This window comes from Hylobates moloch, unplaced genomic scaffold (assembly GCF_009828535.3).
Source record: "Hylobates moloch isolate HMO894 unplaced genomic scaffold, HMol_V3 SCAFFOLD_4, whole genome shotgun sequence".
NCBI lineage: Eukaryota > Metazoa > Chordata > Mammalia > Primates > Hylobatidae > Hylobates > Hylobates moloch.
In genome coordinates this window covers 98,502,201-98,523,466 of record NW_026652279.1, presented here as the reverse complement: position 1 = coordinate 98,523,466, position 21,266 = coordinate 98,502,201, and the positions used below count along the sequence as shown (strand labels likewise).

Here is a 21,266-nt window from a genome sequence, read left to right as displayed (position 1 = left end):
TACTTGGTGGTTACTCAACAATATCTGTTAAGTGAATGAGTGAAAAAATAAAAATGGTGATGATGATGATGGTGTTAAAGGATAAACTTTAAAAGAGAATAAGATCATGATTCTCAGGCAAATATAAAATCAGCACAAGTCAAAAACTGCATTTAATGTGTAAATTAATGAAGAAACCAATATGATAATATTACAATTGGTTCATAAGAGAACTCAAAGAACTATATTCCTTATAGTCAGACAGGGATTGCTGAAATGAATTTACAAATGGATGTAACCTGGCAAAATTGGTCCACATCCACAGGGTGACACAGAATTGTCTACCAGGAGATGAGACACAGTATGTATGTCTACAGGCAGGAATTGTTTGTATAACTAAGAGTTTTCTACAAATCAACTTGCGTTTAACAGAGTTGTAAAGTAGCCTAGTCAAAGAATAGCAATCAAGCAAATGCGCACACCCTATAGAATCAAATAATCCTTGTAATAGTCGCATTCCATTGAGGGCTATCCAAAAATCCTTTAGGCCTATTTCAAAATCTTCCACAATCTTCCCCACAGTAGTTAACATATCCATAGTACATATTCAGTGCCAGACACTGTTCTGGATGATATGCTTTATGCAATAATTTATTGAATCTTCCCCAGCAACTGGCCCAAGTTTACAAAGCAAGTCAATAAGGGGTCAGAATTTGAGTCCAGTTTGTCCAACTCCACCACCTCAGGCTCTTGCTGACCATGCAAAATTCCCTGAAAATGGATGTGGTCAATGGGTGTCTGCTAGCGCAGCTGAGAGGCTACTGCTACCTATGCTGGTCTTCAATTAGCATAAGATATCATGGGAGGAAAAGGGGTGATTGAGGCTCTACTAGATTATCCCAGGTCTTTGGCAGTAGACATAGGTGCATTGTGTTTTCCGGTTTTCCTTTGTTTACTCATCAGATCTGCACCTGGCATAGCATGTTTCATCTCACTGTGATTGGCACAATAACAGACTGACGCCACAAGCCACAGTGTGACGAAAGGAGTTCATTGCAGGTTGAGTAGAATGGAAAAATCAAGTTAGATTTTTTTTTAAAAATTATAAGCCCAAGTAAAACAGGAGGATTATGGCAAAATACGAGTCAAAAATGGTTGCTTTGGGACCCACCCTGTGTTTGCCCAGAAAGGTCTTACAAGAGGTTGTAGGCCTGCTTGTTTCCTACACGCAGGAGGCCTGGCATGGCCCATGCACTGCCTTCAATCTTAGCCACAGGGGACCAGGCCTAGTTTTGTAAAGTGGAGAGTGGCAAATACAGAAAGCTGCAAATTCCCAAATTGGCAAAAAGTTCGTCCTATTCATTTTCTCCCCCAGTTTTACTGCTTTGTATTAAAAAAGAAAGTCCAGGAAATATTTAGTACAGTTGTAGAGCTATACCCTGGGAATTCTCAAATTTACTATCCTTGGCCTTTTACTCTCTGTCATCCCCACACACTGTAACAATGGGAAGATTATGCTTGAAGGCTTATGCATTGTGTTATTATTTGCAAAGGCTCAAGAAAAGCAGAGCACCTACAAAGCTCACATTCTCTCTTGGCCTCTGCCTCCACTGAGTGGGGACAGCTTATTCCACAGTTCAGTGGTCCCCGAGAGGAAGAAACCATGGTGGATTCTCCCTCATTCTGTGCGGGATCCCCTTTGCTTTGGGTAAGACCAAAGCAAAGAGAGTAAATCATTTATAGTTTTGGAGAACTGCAATTTTTTTTTGGCTGGGTTTTTGTTTTTAAATAAGCTTTAGTCCCTTGTATGTAAGTAAAGTTTGGGCAGGAGCCCATGTTTTATTTGATGCTTTGGGAAGAAAAAAAAAAAAAATGTCGTGATGATAATGTGAATAGCTTAAAGTCGATATCACTTCTTTTATGTTCACCACATCTCTGAAAACCTGCTTATAAGAAATTGGTGAAGGAGAGGTATTGGATCATATTTCACCTTCAGGGGGTGATGTCAGAAAGGGAGGTCTGTGAGGGTGGATGGGATTGGGGGTGGTTTATTTATTGATTCATAAATAAGCCATCTGGGAGCTGGGCTGGAGCCAGAGCTGATGCTGCACATTCTCTTCCTAACTCTGCATCTCACAGGTCATTGGAAATTGGCTGTGGTGGAAGAATTTACACCACAGTAACTGGCAAATGCTACAAATCAGGGCTTCCTCATTGCCTCCTCTCAGAGTGTCATTTGGTCGTTGAACACTTACTAGCACTCCACTTAGGATACCCCAGGTACCAGAACAGTGCTTGGCATATAGTTAGTGCCCCCAAAATACTTGGAAATGAAAGAATGAATGTTTCTAGGAACCCTGAAGTAAATTTCACTCTGGTGAAATAATATCTTCAAGTTATGTAAGTTCAGAATTTTATCTTCAATTTCCCTGACAGCATAATTTAACGTACTGTTTAGTCTGCCGGATGCCAGTTGCTTTTTCATGCTTTGCTTCTTCTAGTTTCTATACAATCTCAGGAAAAGTGAGAATTATTCTCATTTTACAGAGAGGAAAAGGAGGCTCAGAGTAGCAAAGTGTCACTGCTCTATTAAGAAGCAGAGTGTGTGTTCACTTCCAAGTTCTGGTTGATTTTCAGGCTGCTGCATGGCTATGAGACAACACTCTCTGGCCTTACTATGAAGGGAACTTGTGTCCTGTCATGGAAGGCAAAGAGTGTCAGACTCATTAACTGCAGGCACCATCCCGAGAGCTCCACTGCCCTTCTTCAGGCCTGATGTTTCTTGAAGAGCAGAATCAGTGAATTTCCAGCTCCATGTATGCTTCCCTTATCCCCTGCTGGGAGATCTTAAAGCAGATATAATACTTATTATTAGATCATGACAGCAGTTAATACATTTTAAACTCAGAGCAGTGAAATTCGGTTTGCTAGTTTGACTTGGGAGTGTCTTGAACAATGAGCGATGAGTACATTGGCTGAGCAGAGAAGATAGAATGATATAGCCGCAATGTCTGGTGTGACTGTCCTCCCAGGCACCCGGTGTGAAGATGGCTGTCTTTGAATATAAGTACAATATTTCACTTGCTACAAGGACATCAGCACCCACCCCAGTCTGCCTCTGTGGCTCCAGGTTTTGGGATGCTTTGTGTGTCCTGTCATCAGTAGAGGAGGCACAGGCGAGGGGATGGGAGCAGCTGGGCTCAGCTCTTTGAAGGCCTTTGGAGAAAAGGCTGAGATGATAAAGGAATTTAAACGCAACGCCTAGCAGCCCACCCACCTGTACCTGAGCCTACTCTGCCGTCAGGGATGAAAGGGCAGCTGCTCGCCCATCCATTCTCTCTTCATTAATTTTCTTCGAAAATTGGGTCCCTTTACCTGCCCACTCGCTGGGACCAAATTTCAGTGTGGACATGGAAAGGGAAATAATGGGGAAGCATGTGATACGCAGAACAATAGCCAGTTCCACCAGGCCCACATTCTTCACGAGGTAGAGAAATAACGGCAATCAAGAACCATATTGTTATAGTCTGCTTTGAATAAAATTCACAAAAGTTCAATTAAGAAACCCTGTAGTGCTGCTTCCCTGAAATTTCAGTGTGTTCATCACAAAGAATGTCTGCTATTCCCTGTCTCTAAAAGGTGGTTGATTCTGAAATGTAGTTTATCAGGCGCTGGCTTTGAGGGTCGTTCTGCAGCTTCTCTCCTTTTCTCCAAGGCATGGTCCATCCCGGGTGGATTCGCCAGGTGAGGCAGGCCAGGTGCTTCCATTTGCTGAGGAGGCCACAACGTCAGCAGTAACTGCTGACATTATTATTTGCCGTCTTCTGCAAGAGCATAGAGAATATGGCGATTTCAGTCCTAAAAGCCCAAATCTGGGGAAATATTTGCAAAATATGTAACAGAAAATACTGTTGCTACATAAAGAGCTCTTTAAAATCAATACAATATAACTAGAGTCGTGAGAGTAAAATAAAGTTCCCATGTTTTGGGCCCAAATTGCAGGCATCCATGGGAAGAGTCGGGGGGTGAGCTGGGGCTATTGGTGTGGCACCCTGTAGGGGTGAGTCCAGGCATTTTGACTTCACTCCTGGTGCAGAGAGCAGATTGTGAAGGGAGGGTGCTGGGGATGGATGGAAGAGAAGGTGACATTGCAGCTGCAGTTCAAACATTTCTTTCTTGGGGAGAGAGCAGGATGAGGGGGCTGGGATAATAGCCTGTGTTCGAGAAGCTGGGAGTTCCAGGAGAAAGACCCCTGTGGCATTGAAAGAAACTGAATGGTAGGAGGAAAAACTGACTTAGTGATAGTTTGGAGGTTAGACTGAGGGAGAAGAAGGTTCCAAGGCTGACTCCTGGCTTTCTGTCCAAATAACAAAAACACTGCAGGTGGCACCACCTCAGACGACGGATAAGCTTGGGAGAGGACCCGGGTTGTTGCTAGAGACCGGAGGAGGATTCAGGGGTTCGGTCTGTGAGGTTACTGTGTGGTTCCCTGTTGAATAAGAGAGGAAGGGCTGAACTGCAGGTCTCAATTTGATACTTATCTCAGCATAGATAGGATTTTGGGCCCAGACAGAGAGTTAACCTTTGATGAACTTGAGAATTAAATGTCCAGGTGGAAGATGATGACTTTGCAAATGACTCAGAGAAGGAAAGTCCAGGGAGAATGGGGAAACCGGAAAATAAGGAGAGAGAGCATTGGACGTGAAGCACGTTGGATACTGCTGGGAATGGACTGACAAGTCTCCTGGGTTCAGCAATGGGGAGCTTATTTGTAACCTCTGCAAGAGTTGTGAAGTTATGCAATGAAGGCAGGGACCAAGCTGGAGCAGGCTGAGAAGTGAGAGGGAGCTAAGAAACAAAAATGGCAGCTCCCAAGATCTTTAAAGAAGCTTGGTTATGAAAGAGCAGGGAGGAACCAGGAACCATTTGATAGCCATGGGGTGAGCACTGAAGACACAGAAGAGTCAATGAATAGAAAAAGTTCCAAACTCCAAGGCACAGGCCTTGGAAAGGGGGACAGATTAAATGGAATTGTCAGCATGGTGTCTGGAGACAGTGGGAATTCCCATTTGATGACTCCAAGTTTTTTATGTAAATTAGGACTCAGGTGACTTGCTGGAGGAGAGGCGAGAAGAACTGGACCATCCAATCAGAGTGGACAGTGGGCTTACTGACTAGACAGGTGTCATGGCAGAACATCTGCTGAAGACAGTGGCTGTTCTCATCTCTGCTTCAGAATCTTGTCTGCATGGAGTTAAAAATTGTTGCTTTGCAACTGTAGCTAGGATGGGAAACAGCATGAGGTAGTGTCTTAGTTTGCTGGAGCTGCCTAACAAAGTACCACCGTTTGGAAGGCTGAAGCAAAAAAATACGTATTTCTTTAGGTTGTGGAAGCTGAAAGTCTGAGATCAAGGTGTCTGTAGGGCTGGTTTCTCCTGTGTCCTCTCTCCTTGGCTTACAGATGGCCATCTTCTCCCCGTGTCCTCACATGGTCATCCTGTATGTGTCTGTGCCCTAATCTCTTATAAGGACAGCAGTCAGATTAGATTAGAGCCTGTCCTAATGACCACATTTAACCTTAATCACCTCTTTAAAGGCCTTGTCTCCTGACACAGGTCTATTCTGATATACTGGGTGTTAAGGCTTCAGAAACATTTGAATTTTGAGGGACACAATTTAGTTCATAACAGGTAGATGAAGATGAATGTTTCTTGTTAGAAAATGGCAATGTCTTACTTGCTATCTTTAAAGTTTTATTTAAATGTTCCAAGTGAGCGCTTGCCTTTAAAAACAAAAAACAACAAAAAACTTTTATTACCTCTTGTATCCCCGAAGTCTGAGTGTACACTTTGCACTGCATTTATAGCTTGCTTGCTTTCTCATTCACTGAAGTATCAAATACTTCATAGAAATTTTCCATACTTTGTCTTAGTCCAAAAATTTGTTTTGAGAAGAAAGGGCAAGTAAAAGTCACCCAATTCTCTTTCAAGTAGGTCCAGAGAAATGATACTGTTTTTCCTGTTTCTTTGAGAATTCTCTGGAGCAGCTTTGCTCTAAAATGCTTTTAATAGGAGCTGAATTAAAGTTTTTTTTTTTTTTTTTTTTTTTTTTTACAACAACTAGTCTTGTAGTAAAGATAGGTTTAAAAAAGTGGATATTGATATTTTTTACACCAAAAGTGAGATCGTTTTAGTATTATTTTTCAGAGAAAATGTTCAATTTCATCTTAGAAGAGTCTGACAAAGTAAATGAAATGCATTGTTTAAAGGTTTAACAGGTATTTTTCCCCTCATTTAAACGTATAGATACTATGATCACATTCTTTATGAATACATAACCTATTTTACTCCTTCACACTCTTTGTATTAGGGTAAAAATGCTGACGGCTTATTAGGATATCAGATGTATCACTTCACGTTAGATTTATCTGTGAGTTACAAAGGCCTGAAAAACAGTAGATTAAACAGGATAGGAAAACGTTTATTCCTCAGGTAAGTCGGCTCAGAGCAGAGGAGTCCAGGACTTGGAAGTGCCTCCATAGCCATGTGGAATGCAGACTGATGCCTTGGTAAAAAAACCTCCTCCTCATAGTCCAAAGTGGCTGCAAGAAGTCCAGCCATCTCATCTGAGTTCTGATCAAAAGTGTGAATCAAGTAGTGAAAAATGTCATACCTTCTCCTTTCAAGGAACATTTCCGCAAGTTGCATCCATTTGCACTTAAATCTCACTGGCCAGAATTTACACCTAGATTCCTGGGATCCTGAAGAGTATGATCTTTTAGTGGGGTGAAATACTGTCCAGAATAAATTCTGTTGAATGCTGTGCAATGCTTCTAGGAAGAGAGGGAGAAGAGATGTTTGTGGCCACAAGGACTGCTGGTTCCTTTGCGTATCATATGCCTACCATGGCTGGTCACTCTGGCTCTGGGCAGAGAGAGGCCTGGGCTGCACAAGAATAATAATGGTAGCAAGAAATTAAGAAAACACATGAGCAGTGTTTTCCACAGCCGGCACTTTCAGAGCCATTATCTCAATCAGTCCTTATAATGATGTTCTGAGGTAAACAGTATCCCAGTGCCATGGACACTCACGGTATAATGTAAATTTTCTAAAATAATTCAATCCATAAGGGATGAGTCCCTCATTCTGGGATCTGAGTAAAAATTCTGCCTGCTGTCTGCTAGGCCAGGCTGCCTGGCATCCCTTGTGGTAGTGAACGCTCTGCCAGCTGGTCCCGCAGGGAGGTGGGGTCATCTCTGCCCCTTCACCTGACCTCGCAAATCCCATGATTTTTCTTTGCTCATATCCCTTACATCTGTTGATTCCCTGTCTCTACCACCACTACTATCTCTCCCCTGGATGGTTGCAGTGGCCTTGCGAGTTACACGTGTTTATGGCATTCCCATTCCCTTCCAAATGATCCAAAATGTAAAGCCAGGCACATCCCTTACCTCCATCAAACCCTTCTGTGGCTCTTCTTGCCTTCAGGATAAAGCCAGCTTCTGGGTCAAACCCCACCCTCCACGATCTGGTCCTGACAGCCTTCTCTCTTACTGGCGCTTTTTCCCACAAGCTTGGGCTTTCCAGCAATTTTGAGCTACTTTCATTTTCTGAATTGTTCCCCTCCTCCTCTGTCTCTGTTTTATGTGCTTCCTGCGTCTAGATGTTCTGTTTGCCTGACTGACTCCTGTCCACCCCTCAGGGCTCGAGAGAAGCTTCCACAGAGAAGCCCATCCCTCCGGAAGCTGGCTAGGGGCCCCGGCTGTGTGTTTAGCTGTGTTGAATGGTCATCTCTTGCTCATCCCCCCAGGTAGACAGCTAAACCTCAAGGGCAATGCATTAACTGTGTCTTTTTATTCTGATGCTTTGACATCTGGGTCCTGTGGACCCTGAGAGGCTGCCCCTCCCAGGGTGAGCCAGTGTCTGTAGTGTTAAAACACTTGCCTGCAAACACACCCTCTTTTGCAAACCGACCAATCCAGAGCCCACACCCCACACCTCCTCCGTCAGGCTCCCACCCTCTGGGCCACTATTCCCCTGATCACCCCAAGGTTAGGGACCAGACAACTAGGAACAGCGCTATGCCAGGGCCTGCTGAAATTATTCAAACCAGCCAGTCCTAAGCCCGCCCACCCTGCTCTGCCTGTTCCTTCCTGTGGAAACCACAGTAATGCCTCCTCCCCACCTTGTCCTCTTGCTCCCGATGCCAGTGGTTCCCATGTGGCCCTGTGTGGTTTGGAGTGCCCCCTCCTCTTGGGAACTAACACAGTCTCCAATAGTGTTGTCTCCTGAGCAGTTGGCCTCATCATACCTGAATAAGAATGCAACCTCCATTGTCAAACAGGCAAGGGCTTTGTCTTCTTCCCATGGCACTGGGTGTCCTCACAGCGCTTGACACACAGTAGGTGCTTAGTATGCACTTATTCAGTGATTGGCTGGAGGAAAGAAAGGGGGGTTTGAAAGAATCCAGGAAGGCTTCCTAAAGGGTGTCATTCAAATAGTGCATCAAGGGGAAGCAGGGCTCTCCAGGTGGGGATGCCCAGGAAGGACGTCCTAGGAGGCTGCGCAGCCATCGTCTCTGCCTGGGATACTGTTGGCTTGCCTGCCTTTCTTAGCTGTCCACACATCCCTGATACCTTAGCTGCTTGTTGTGTTCCCAAGAAGCTCCCTGCCCACTCAAACAGAGTAAAAGCACTCAATTATGTGGATTTTCACAGCACTTCGTCACTCTCCTTTTGGTACCAGGAACAATTTGTAATTTTATACTTGCTTGTGTAATATGATGGCTGGTCGTGTCCCTTCCTCTAGGTCATTAGCTCTCGGAGGGCAAAGACTTGGCTCACGCCTGTAATCCCAGCACTTTGGGAGGCCAGTGTGGGCAGATCACGAGGTCAGCAGTTCGAGACCAGCCTGGCCAACGTGGTGAAACCCTCTCTCTACTAAAGATACACACATACACACACACACACACACACACAATTAGCTGGAGATGGTGGTGCATGCCTGTAATCCCAGCTACTCAGGAGGCTGAGGCAGGAGAATTGCTTGAATCTGGGAGGCAGTGGTTGCAGTGAGCTGAGATCATGCCATTGCACTCCAGCCTGGGCAACAGGGCGAGACTGTCTCAAAAGGAAAAAAAAAATAAAAAAGAAAAAGTTCCGTAATATTTGTTGGATAGATGAACGCATACATTTAGGACACAGAGGGTGTTTTAGAGTCACTGAACAATATGGTCCCCACCGGGGCATGCAAGGAAATGCCCTGGAAAGGTAGGCTGGGGCTGGGTGAGATAACCCTGCTCAGGTTTTGGTCCTGCAGCCGCCATTTTGGAAACAACCATGTTATAAAGAGAAGGTGAGACCATTGGTGAGGGTGGAAATAGGGGAATGAGGAAGAGGTGGCAGGGCATTGGAGAGAGGGAAGGGTGTTCTGAAGTGTGTTTCTGCAACTCTATGGAAGGAGTTGAGGTTGAACCCCTTACAAATATCTGTCACCATTTTCTGGCCTCAACTCCACAAACAGGTGTGAAAGCACTCCCGGTTCTAGTGATGGGAAATGTAGTTTCAGGGTTCATTCATCTGCCCCTTGTCAGCAATTTTCCACGGGACCTCTGTTTTTTTTTTTCAAGTCAGAAAAGATACACATAAGAAAATGCAGCACATTCAAGGAAAACACATACAAGCTAAACGCAGATCCATTGTTTACTGAGCTGGTGAACCCATGGCTCCCTTGCAAGGCTGCATTGTGAGACTTCTAGGAGAATTGATCCTATGCTTGTGGGTTGCTGTATGAAGCGCTCCTATGATTAGGTTTTAAGCAAGGACAGTATGAAAAGGAGAAAATCTGATCCCAACTTTTCTATTTGTAATAAAAAAATAATGACAAAGAAAACTTAAAGGGCAAAATCTTGAATTCTTAAGCCTCTAATCTCACACACATAGACACAAGGTACACATTAATCCATCTCCCTTTGTATGAGGAAAGGCCACTATGTCACAATTTCCCTTTGCTAACAATTCCATGTTATCTCTTAACTGGAATGGATTTAATAACTGGGAGACTGAGAGCCATTGAGCTTTGATGACCCTTTAGTGGCCTCAAGTTATAGGACAAAAACTACTGAGGAAGTATCTTCTAAGGACTTTGGTGATTTCCGTAAATGACTCCACTTTAAATTGCTGGGATTGTGTAGCCTCCTACAATTACTGGTGTTCTAATTTCCTGGGACTAATTTTAGAGGGTGGAAGATTTTAATCATGGAAAGGAATTGTTTCCATTGTTCAGACTAACTTCAGAAGCAGAGTTGAAAGCCAGTGCCAGAGAGAGCCCCCAGAACATTCCACAGGGGCTGGGCGGGCCCGGCCCAGGGCCTGCCTATCGCCTGAAAGAGAAAACCTGCCACAGAGCCCAGGCTTCTCTGATCCTCCCGCCAAACTTTGTCTCTCATTTAGCTTTCTTTGTGTCTGAGGATTTAGCAAAGGCCTCAGGGTGAGTTTCTGCATATCCTTTTTCCTCGGGAACCCCAGTGGCTGATGGGGCCCCCGGTAATGTGGCCTTAGGATGCTGGCCTTCTGAGTTCCTGTGGAGGGAGCAGGCATGGGGGAGGGTTGAAGTGTGGGGCTCTGTCTCTGTTTGGCGTCCCCCAACATAGAGCTTTGTGCACCTTTCTTTCTCTCTGCTCACACCTCCGTGCCCTGGAGATGGGAGCAGACACCAGCAGGGCTTCCCATTCTAGCCCCAAGGAGTACCCATGTGCCTGGAAGGGCACCTCAGCGTCCAGCCTGCCCAGCCTGTCAGGCCGTGTGACCTCTTCAGAGCTAACTCGCCTTTCTTTCCTGTCCGTGTGGATCCGCACCCCCAACCTGCACCATCTTCAGATTAAGATTTTGTATTGATGGAAAAATAGCTGTTTCCTTCACTGTCACCTACTAAAGGTGTGCCACAAGTACCAGGTGATGGGCAAAATCATACTACTGGTGTCTGCGGCTCCCTTCCCTGCTTGGTCTCCTATGCAAGACCTTCTGGTGGGAGGAAGCCGTTCTCACTAACTTTTATTTGGAATTTCCCCACGCTGCCTTCCTGCCCGTGGAGTACTCTGCTTTGAAATGTCCTAGGAATACTTGCATTGGAAGAAAATACTCAACACAATACATTTCAGTAGATGCAAGTTCAAAAGGAAACTCCTGGGTGGTGGGGTGGTCAGAAGACTGTATTAATAAAATTTACAGTAAATGAAAAATGAAGAGAAAAAATACATAGACACTGCGTGTCTCCCGCTAACTGTGTTCATTCCTAATACATTTAATAGTGATTTGTTTTCTTTCCTATGTCTCTAATTTTTCTGTGAGGAACATATGGACCATGGAAAGGACACATGCCGAAATGTGTCATTGCACACCAGCCTGGGGACGCTGCTCTGAGTCACACTTCAGGTCCTGGGATCTGGGCTCTTGAGCAAATGTTAGAGGTTTTCCAGTCCAGGCTCCCACCTCATTTAAGCTGGTATTTTCCTGAATGCCTTTCCAGAATGCTGTCCACCCGGGCCTGAACAGTCCCAGCTAGAGGGAGGTCACCACCTTCCAGGCCACAGAGTCCCTTCTTGGGCAGCTTTATTGTTAGAAACAAAAAGAATGAAAAACAGTGGGGTTAGGTAAAGATGAGAAGGTTGGAGAGGGAATAGAAAACATTGCTAATACGTTGAATTTCATAGATGTTTGGCCGGGTTTCCCATTTGAGCCACACAGAACCAGGCGATCTTTCACAGGCTTGGCACCCTCTCCTCTTTGAGAGCCGAATCATGCTTCCTCTTCATTTCCACATTCTCAACACCGCAAGTTCCTTCAATCCCTCATTAAACAGGCTTGCTTTTAGCTCCTCAGCACTTGAGTTACCTCCTTCTAGACTAATCATAGTCAAATTGTCCTTGAAAAGTGTATTTCCCAGAGCCCAGCGTGGCACCCTGCAGTGGGCCTGGGCACGGGCGGTGCACTGCATGGGACTTTTCCTTCTGTCCATCCGGGTGCTATACACGAGGGTTTTCAGCTTAGGGCAGCATTCGCATTTTCAGTGGTTACATCACACTGTCAGCTTACATTAACTTTGTGGTCATCTCTGCTCCAATATCTCAAACTCGTCGAGTGAGTCAGTTAGAACCAGGGTCAGGAGAGATGTTTCGATTGTGTCTGTATGGAGGTGTCAGGGGACATTAAGGCAGTCACCATGTGGGACCCTAGGAGAGGAGCCAGCAGGGAGGAGCAGCTCTCTAACAGCAGGGCCTGCGGGATGAGGGAGCAGCACCTGCTATGAGAGTCGTTTCAGAGCCAGCACCCCTTCAGGTGAGTGCACACTGTAGGGATGACAGAGTTGTGCAAAAACTAAAAGCTTCTGCTGGGGGCGGGGCCTCATGCCTGTAATCCCAGCACTTTGGGAGACCGTGGAGGGTGGATCACCTGAGGTCAGGAGTTTGAGACCAGCCTGGGCAACATGGCAAAACCCTGTCTCTACTAAAAATACAAAAATTAGGCATGCTGGCACATGCCTGTAGTCCCAGCTACTCAGGCTGAGGCAGGAGAATCACTTGAACCCAGGAGGTGGAGGCTGCAGTGACCTGAGATCACACCACTTCACTCCAGCCTGGGCGATAGAGCAAGACTCTGTCTCACAAAAAACAACAAAACTCTAAAAGCTATGCCATGAGGGGCTCAAGTATCCTTGTGGTGGAAAGGCAGGTTACGCAGAGCACAGCCACCGGGGGCCCCAGGCAGTGGTGTGCCAGGCAAGCCAAGTGGAGGGGAGGACAGAGGCAGGTGTCAGGGAGTGGGGAGCGTTGGGGGCATGGCCGCTATCTCTAAAGAGGCAGAGTGGACTTGGAGAGAATTCTGGAGCAGTGAAGAGACACAGAGCAGGCGGCAGCCTTGAGTTTAGTGCAGGGACTGAGTGGCCCCATCAGGCACACATAAGTGGGCAGCAGCAGCTGTGTTGTGATTCGAGGGCCACAGTCCACGTGGCCTGGGACGAGGGCAGTCCTTCCTTGCCTGGCTATTTTCTTAGAGATGATAGTCTGAAAGGAGAGCAGTTCATGCCTCGAACAAAGCCCCACCCAAGTGCAGGTCACAGGCCATGCGGATATCAAGGCAGATGAGAAGCTTCTCTGGGACTTCTGGGAGGATGCTGGAGGAATGAGAGGACCTCAGAATGGGGCCAAATGAGGTCCTGTCAAGGGCAGATAAGAGCCATTTGGGCTGTTGATGGGACTTTAGTGGTATCCACAGATAATCTGGCCTGAGGGTTACAAGGCTTTTCTTATCCACAGAAATGTTTTAAACTAACCACATGAACATTGTTTTAATAGAAGCTTTATGGTGAGAAATCACAGAGTAAAATCACCATTTAATTCTGTGACTTCCTGAACCGAGCTGGGTCCAGGGCCGACCCGCGTGTTTGGATTGTGTGGACTGGGCCACATCTGGGGCTATTAGCAGTTCTCTTCAGTTCTTCCTCTCAGCGTGTGTGGCTCTCCTGCATGGGAGCCCCAGCCCAGACAATGGAAGACTTCCCCGCACACTCTGGAAGACTTGGGGATAAAAACTGGTGCCCAGATCAGACCACAGGGATGTTTAAACCTTGATTTTAACTTTAAGGTTTGAAAATCAGACCATTTTAATGTTTCATTTTAGACTTACTCGTGCTGTTTCCCCATTGCCAAATTTCACTTTCAAAAGGATTTTACTGTAGAGGAGATTCTCAGGTGAGATTCTCTGGTTCACGCTTTGACATTCTAATCCATAAAATTAAGCAACCGGTAGGATCACTACAAAAAACCCACTTAATATTGCTATGATGACTTACATGCCCGTTTGTAAACTCACTTGAATCATCAGCATGTGTCTGTCTTCATGAGAGTGTACAGACACTGAAAAAAGGATTTTGCACATATCTTGGGTTGGAGATCCGTTATAAGACGTGTGATACATTTCAATTTAGAATTTTTCCAGAAAAGATTTTTAATTTATAGTCAATTGACTTGCATTTTCTTTTTCTCCCCTCTTCTATTGTGCTGAACTTAAAACCCATTTTAGCTGTTATTTTTGTTATTTATTGGATTGCAACCCTCTTAACGAGATTTAAATGAAAAGTCCTGAAGTGCCCAATCTAGACTTCATATTGCGCCCACATGGCTTGCTAAAGCAGGTACCGTACCAGCGGGGATCCCTAGTTGTCACAGCTGTAGGAGCCTCCTAATTGCTTGTGACATGGTGCTGCCTTTTGATCTTGACCATGTTCTCCTAATTATTTAATCTTTGACAACATGAAAACATGTTTAACCACATACCATGAATAAAGATCCAGCACGACTTTTCTCCTGAGGCCTAGTTCAGGCTGCATATTCTTTATGTGCACAGCAGCTAAGGAAAAAAAAAAGTTTATTTCCTGTAATCTGTTGAAGGGGAACTAGGGGATGGGGGTGGTGTGTGTGTATGAACATCCCTCCAGCCTCTCCCACTCTAGACTTCTGCTGATACATTTCTTGTTTGTTCTGAATTACCCCTGAGTTGTTGAATTCTCAAATGCACTGTTTTTAGGCTGGTATTGTCTGACAATTTTTTTCTAGCCTGGAGAAGGCAGGGAGTGGGAACTCATTGTTAGACAAAGAAACAAGGAATTGATTCTGGTGTGTTACGCTTGTGCTCTTCTATTTAGGAATAGTTACCCTGTATTTTATTTAGTTCATGTGTCTGTTTTCTTCAATGGATTCTAAGCTGCTTGTTGGTAGGGCCCTTACTATGTCATCTATGAATCACCTGTGCTTGAAAAATAATTGCTGTGTGTGGCCAGGTGCGGTGGCTCATGCCTGTAATCCCAGCACTTTGGGAGGCTGCAGCGGGCTGATCATGAGGTCAGCAGATCGAGACCATCCTGGCTAACATGGTGAAACACCCCGTCTCTACTAAAAAAAAAAAAAACAAAAATTTAGCCAGGCGTGGTGGCGGGTGCCTGTGGTCCTAGCTACTCGGGGGCTGAGGCAGGAGAATGGCGTGAACCCAGGAGGGGGAGCTTGCAGTGAGCCGAGATGGCGCCACTGCACTCCAGAGCCTAGGCGAGAGAGTGAGACTCCGTCTCAAAAAAAAAAAAAAAAAAAAATTGCTGTGTGAATGAATGAGCAAATGGGTACATTAGTTTCATGAATCAATGAGTGAATAGTAAATGGCGTTTGTCTTTGGGGACTTTGCTAATGCCATATGTGTACCTACTGAGACATGTCTGTGAAAATCTCAAGAAAATCTGCGTCGTTTCTTATTGGGGCATCTTGCTCTGCTCGCTCTCTGCATCTCTTCTTAATTATGGCAAAAAGAATATACCACATAAAGATTTTTCTCCTGGGTCTGAACAGTACAGCCCAGTGTTCTGTAACTGACAGAGGCACACCAAACTTTTTGGCCTGGGGCACCAATATCCACCACTTATGCTAGAAGGATTTATCTCAGCTCCTGACCTATTGCTATTTCCTGGCAGAATTGTTTGCCAGGGTAACAGGCTGCCTATGTATTTTGTTTAATATTTGTTGGTTAGAGGGTTTGGGTGAGGGTGGGGATAAGGGTTAGAGTTAGGGAATCGAGGCTGTGTTGGAATTCTCACCAGTGGCTTGGAAATGGAATACATCATAGGTTGCAAACTTTTCTGCAAGGGTCAAGGTAATAACATGTCAGCCTTGTGGCCTTGTGGGTCTCTGTCACAGTGGCTCAACTTTGCGGTTGTAGCGGAAAAACAGACCTAGACGACGCAAAATGGCCACGGTGTGTTCTAGTAAATCTGAAATTCGAATTTCTTGTAATTTTCCATGTCATGAAATATTATTCAACTTTTGATTCCCTCCGCTGATCATTTAAAAATGTAAAAACCATTCTCACCTCGTGGACTGTAGTTGGCTGCCCCTGCAAGGTGGGGACAACAGCTATTTATTGTACTTTGGGGGATCCATGAGAAGACTGCAGTGAGATGGAGCAGGATGAAGACAGCACCCCTACTGAGGAAGCCTTTTGCATAAAAGGACAGCATTGTTGTGAAGGACAGTATTGTTGTTCACCATAAACTTCCTTTCCATTGGCTTCCAACAAGTTGTTGGTGGGTTTTTTTTGTTTTGTTTTTGTTTTTGTTTTGAGACAGAGTCTCACTCTATTGCCCAGGCTGGAGTGCAGTGGCACGATCTTGGCTGACTGCAACCTCCAGCTCCCAGGTTCAAGCAATTCACCTCCCTCAGCCTCCTGAATAGTTGGGATTATAGGCATACGCCACCATGCCTTGCTGACTTTTGTATTTTTAGTCGAGAAGGGGTTTCACCATGCTGGCCAGACTGGTCTCGAACTCCTGACATCGTGATCCACCCACCTCGGCCTCCCAAAGTGCTGGGATTACAGGCGTGAGCCACTGCACCTGGCCCTGTCGGTGGTCCTTGTTTGTTTGTTTTTGTTTTTTGAGACAGAGTCTCTCTCTGTCGTCCAGGCTGGAGTGCAGTGGCGCGATGTTGGCTCACTGCAGCCTCCATCTCTCAGGTTCAAGCTATTCTCCTGCCTCGGCCTCCAGAGTAGCTGGGACTATAGGGGCACACCACGGCTGATTTTTGTATTTTTAGTAGAGATGAGGTTTCACCATATTGGCCACGCTGGTCTCGAACTCCTGACCTTGTGATCTGCCCGCCCCGGCCTCCGAAAGTGCTGGGATTATAGGCGTGAGCCACTGCGCCTAGCCCTGTCGGTGGTTCTTAAGGCCGTTCTTAACTTGAGGATTCTACCTTTGGTTGTGTTGCCCTCTGAGACTGTGCGACCTTTAACAGGCTGTGAGGTGGAACTTCAAAGTCCCAGAGTCGTCTCCGCAGAAGGCATATTTCTGCCAGCACCCTGTTTTCTGTATAAGATTATATCATGACTGTTGTCCCTGTCAGTTTGGCTACAGAGAAGAGATGCTTTGGGATTGGAAAAAAGTATGCTTTGGCGTCTACGCCACTGAGCAGCTCCATGGGAGTGACTAGAGAGGAGAAGGATCAGGCAGTGCCAGCCAAGAAGTTCCTTGAACTTTAATGTCAGTGTTCGCCTGCACACTTACAGGGGTTACAGGTCTTCCCTAGTCTTTGTGTGGGGTCTCAGCTGTCCTATTTGTACTAATAACATAAAGGGAAAGGGTAAAAGAGGTTCTTTTTGCCCATCTCATAATAGCATTTTTTTTTAACTCTAAATGAGTTAATCAAGCCATCACATATTCCAATGCCTTTATCATTACTTAGGTAAAAGTCTGGACTTCATGCCTGCAAGAATTGATAAGAAACCAATCCTTGGGATTTTAGCCTCTAATTCTTTTTTTTCTTTTTATAAAATTACTTTTGAAATGAAAGGAGATACAAGGAAAATACAACATTGAGTCATCTGAGACCAACTTCATCCCATGACGTTTTAATTTCAGGAATATTTTTCCAGAACTCATTCTGGAATTAGACCAAAAAATAGAGTAAGTCTAAGGAAAGATTTACCTGCATTTTTTTTCCAATTTTTTGTTAAGTCCTCTGTTCCAACTCCCGTTTGTCACACACAGCCACATTATCTGATACTTATGCCTGAAAAATAAGAACGATGCATTCACATATAGATGGAAAGTTGTTTTCTTAGAAATTCAAGGAGCACAATCAGCTGTCAATAAGCTTTTAGAAGGAAAGGAAAGGATTGCTAGGAATGTGAGTGTGATGGAGCATTTCTAGTAATATTCGAGACACTATTTGCAACACCTGTTCCAAACTAAATAAAACATTATATAGAGCGTGCGGAGCAACTTCTGCTCACATGTCATGTTTGCTGCAGGAATACAGAACGCACACACACTCATGTCATGGACACATGTGTCAAATTGATCATACTCCAAAATCTGCATGATCAAACAGTTCTCAAGTAATTTTAGTCCTTGACATAATCCACTTCTCAATTTCAGGACCTTTTAAAGCTGTTTCCATGAATACTGATTTAAAGTCACCCATGTGTGCAGAATGAAGAATGGAATGAGAAACATCACATGGCAGCAGAATGCAGAGGGATCTCTCATTTCAAAACAAAACCAGTGTTTGGGTTTCCCATGACTGCACAACTGTACTTCTGCACAAGTGTCTTCGTTGCAGGCACATCGTTCTTTTATTTAAAGATTTAGAGCAGAGGTCAGGGTCTGTGCTGATTTTATGGATCAATATTTTAAAACTTAGGAAGAGATGAATCTAATTTCTTTAAACAATTTCCATGCAATGCTATTTATTCTTATCACTTTAGAAAAATGTGCTTGATAGTAACCATTTGTTCTAGGTGGGCATCACATAGAACTGGGTAAGCGGGTCCAGTCCCACCCAATCCATGCACCCATCATCTGAAACACAGCAACATATAGGGAGACATAGTATGGCTCGCCCTGCTGGGATAGAGTTGTGTTTGTCTCCATTTTAGTGAATTTTCATTCACATTTCTCCATTGATCATCCTTCTCAATATAGAGTGTATGGGAAATAAAAGCCTAGCAACATCTCAGAGAAGTGAGTTTTAAGGAGAGTTATAAAACAGCTACAAAGATTGACAAACGTTTTCTGGGAATCACTACACGGGAGGATTTACTGAATTTTGAGGGTATACTCATGTGAATCTGCAGATACATTTGTCATAAGGTTTGGGCAGACAGTAGGACAAAGTGGCTGAGACAAATAGGAGTCCTAACCTTCAAGGCTTTCAGGACCTGGGCAGATAAACTGACCATGGGAAGTAGCCAGACCTAATACAGAGGTGGCAGTGAGGCTTAGCAATCCAGAGAATGTTTGTCATGGCTCCAGGGATTTGGATCCAATTTTTAAATAATAAATGTGCAGGCCAGACAAAAATGCACCTGTGGGCCATGATTTATAACCCATGAATCAAGTGTTCATTGGGGGCAGGGTGTGTCCCCACAGTCGAACCACCCAAATGCACAGACAGAATGTTTGAACTCTGTGTAGCGAACAAAGGGCTATAAATAGAGCTGAGTTCTGGAGTCACTGCCGAATCTTGGCAAAGAGATCTCAGGATCACAATCAGAGAGGGAAGGCATCCAACGATCAAGAGGAGGAGGAAAATAACAGCTCAAATTCTTCAGGAAGGTGGACAATTGCTCATTTATCCACTCATTTGTTCTTTCTTTTTTAAATTGTTGCTGGTTTTGAGTAATATATTGCCTGCTTTCATTATTCATATTCCTAAAAACCAGGTAGTCATCTCTCTGGGATGATGTCAAAACAGAATAAAAATGGCAAACGTGATCTCCGCTGTTGTAATCTGTCCTTTGCCCTGCTGGGGTCATTCCTTGCTTTCCTGAATGCATTTAAGAAGAAAATTCTTTCCTTGCTGCAGAGACTTTGTGTCTGTTGGGTGGTGGGACTCTGGGGACACAGTGTTGATGTGGCTGCCTCAGAAGAAGGAAAATCTTCTTCTGCACTTCCTAAAGAGAAGGACAACTTCAGTGAGTGGCTGAAGCTGTGAGGGCTTTTCAGACATCAGATGGGTGACTTCTATGAACCCTACAGAAGATAATGTTGCGTCGTGCTGGCACTTTACATTCTAAAGAGCATAGAAGACACAAAGAAATACATTTCCTTTTACAGTAAAAAAAAAAAAATGAAAACTTACGTGCAGGTCCTCTTGATATCAAACCTGAATTGTGTGTCTGATCAGTGTTCCCTAGATGATGAATGTCAGGGAAGGATGACAATTGTAGGATGACAATTGGGAAACGAGGTGCAGGATGGAATCCTGGAGAACCACAGACCTTAAAGAGAAAATGTCATTTCCAATGGGAAGATGAGGATGAAAATGGCACAGGGTTGGGTGATGACATCATTCCAGCGCCACTGTCTTTCGCCTTGCCTTCTTGTCTTTCTCCTCGCTCCTCTCTTTTGTTCCCTGGTTTTCTTTCCACTTCCTGCTGCTTCCTAGGAGACTCAGGAGACTGGACCCAGTGCCTCAGCAAGTGAGTCTTTCCCACCCTGTTCTACTCATTTTTCTCAACCCAGGTCTGAAGACCACCTTGAGGGATGACAGGGTAATTCAATTTCCAATCCCATTTCATTCTTGGTCTCTCAGTAGAGACTACCAACAAGGCACCAATTAGGGGAAACAAGAGGCCCAAGGAAAACAGAAGTTTGCTACTGTATTGCCTGTGTGTGTTTTGACATTTAGTTTGAACTTCAACCTGGCCTGTGCTCCTTTGGGAGCTTTTAAAAAGAAATAAACTTCATCTCATTACCATCAGATACAATGATGGGGGAAATGGGCTGGAAAACCCTGAATCTTTTCTGAGCCCTATTTTGCGCTTACAAAGAGAAGGGCAAATTCTTCACTGCTGTGCCATTCAGCTATTATGTTTAACAATCTAATTAGAAAGGCCGGGTAGCCTATTCCCATTGTAAAAGCTAAGACAGTACACACAAGCAAATCCAATTAGACAGCTGTCCTTTACAGATCGGAGCTGCCCTCCGGCCAGGTTCTAATGAACGACCCGCCACCCCAGCCCCTCCCTGCAGCCCCCAAGAGATGGATTTTGTCCATAAACTGGGCCAGATGACAGTGGCGGCACATTGAGTGCTGCCCACCCTGCGACAGGCATCTGCAGTTACCTGCTCATTGGCACGCAGCAGGAAGTCTTCGCTGGGGCTCCTGCCCAGCGGACTTTACTGCATCCTCACCGGCCTCAGCTCCTGCCCAGACCTGAGTGAGCCCTGTTCTCCTTCTGGACTATAATGCCTGCCCCATTCAAGCAGGTCAGAGTCATGCTAACAGGTGGTAATAAATCAGAGCCATTGCTTTCGCTTTTATGGATGTTACTTTCTGCACACCAGGGACTTATTTAACTTGAAACAGACCAAAAGCTATACACTGAGCCGCATGTTTGCCGTGCCTTCGTTTTTCACCACGTATGGCTTAAATTAAGGCACCCTGTGTTGAGCAGATTGCCCACTGCAACTTAGTCATCTGTTTAGTGTTTGGCATGTCCCACAAGGCAGTTGTGGTTATTCACAAGTCTATTAATTAAAAGGAGAACTGGTAGGGGACTACTACTAAGTGGGCTGGGGGATCGTGCGGCCACTTCAAATAAAAAGATGTATGAAAAGGTGTGCCTTCAGAACCTCTGGCGCTCCCTCTCTGGGTTCATCTGGCATCAGCAGTAATTGTTGGGACCCAGCTTGTGAAGAAACACTCTTGTCACCACTGCATCCAAGGAAGTTTTATGTCAAAAATTA

The 21,266-nt window shown here is 44.9% G+C and overlaps 2 long non-coding RNA genes across 2 annotated transcripts in view; one reads left to right on the top strand and one right to left on the bottom strand.

Annotated features, from left to right (window-relative positions):
• The first annotated feature begins 10,321 nt into the window (after nucleotides 1-10,321).
• LOC116466405 (uncharacterized) overlaps nucleotides 10,322-21,266 on the top strand; it is a 72,742-nt gene continuing 61,797 nt past the window's right edge. Inside the window, exon 1 of the long non-coding RNA XR_004247527.1 lies at nucleotides 10,322-10,466. This is a non-coding gene — a long non-coding RNA (uncharacterized LOC116466405). The remainder of the gene's footprint in view (nucleotides 10,467-21,266) is intronic.
• LOC131383390 (uncharacterized) lies at nucleotides 14,345-19,761 on the bottom strand. The gene is made up of 3 exons (XR_009213380.1): nucleotides 19,657-19,761; nucleotides 17,500-17,583; nucleotides 14,345-14,383 (listed from the first exon to the last, which is right to left on the bottom strand). It is a non-coding gene; the product is annotated as an uncharacterized LOC131383390 (long non-coding RNA).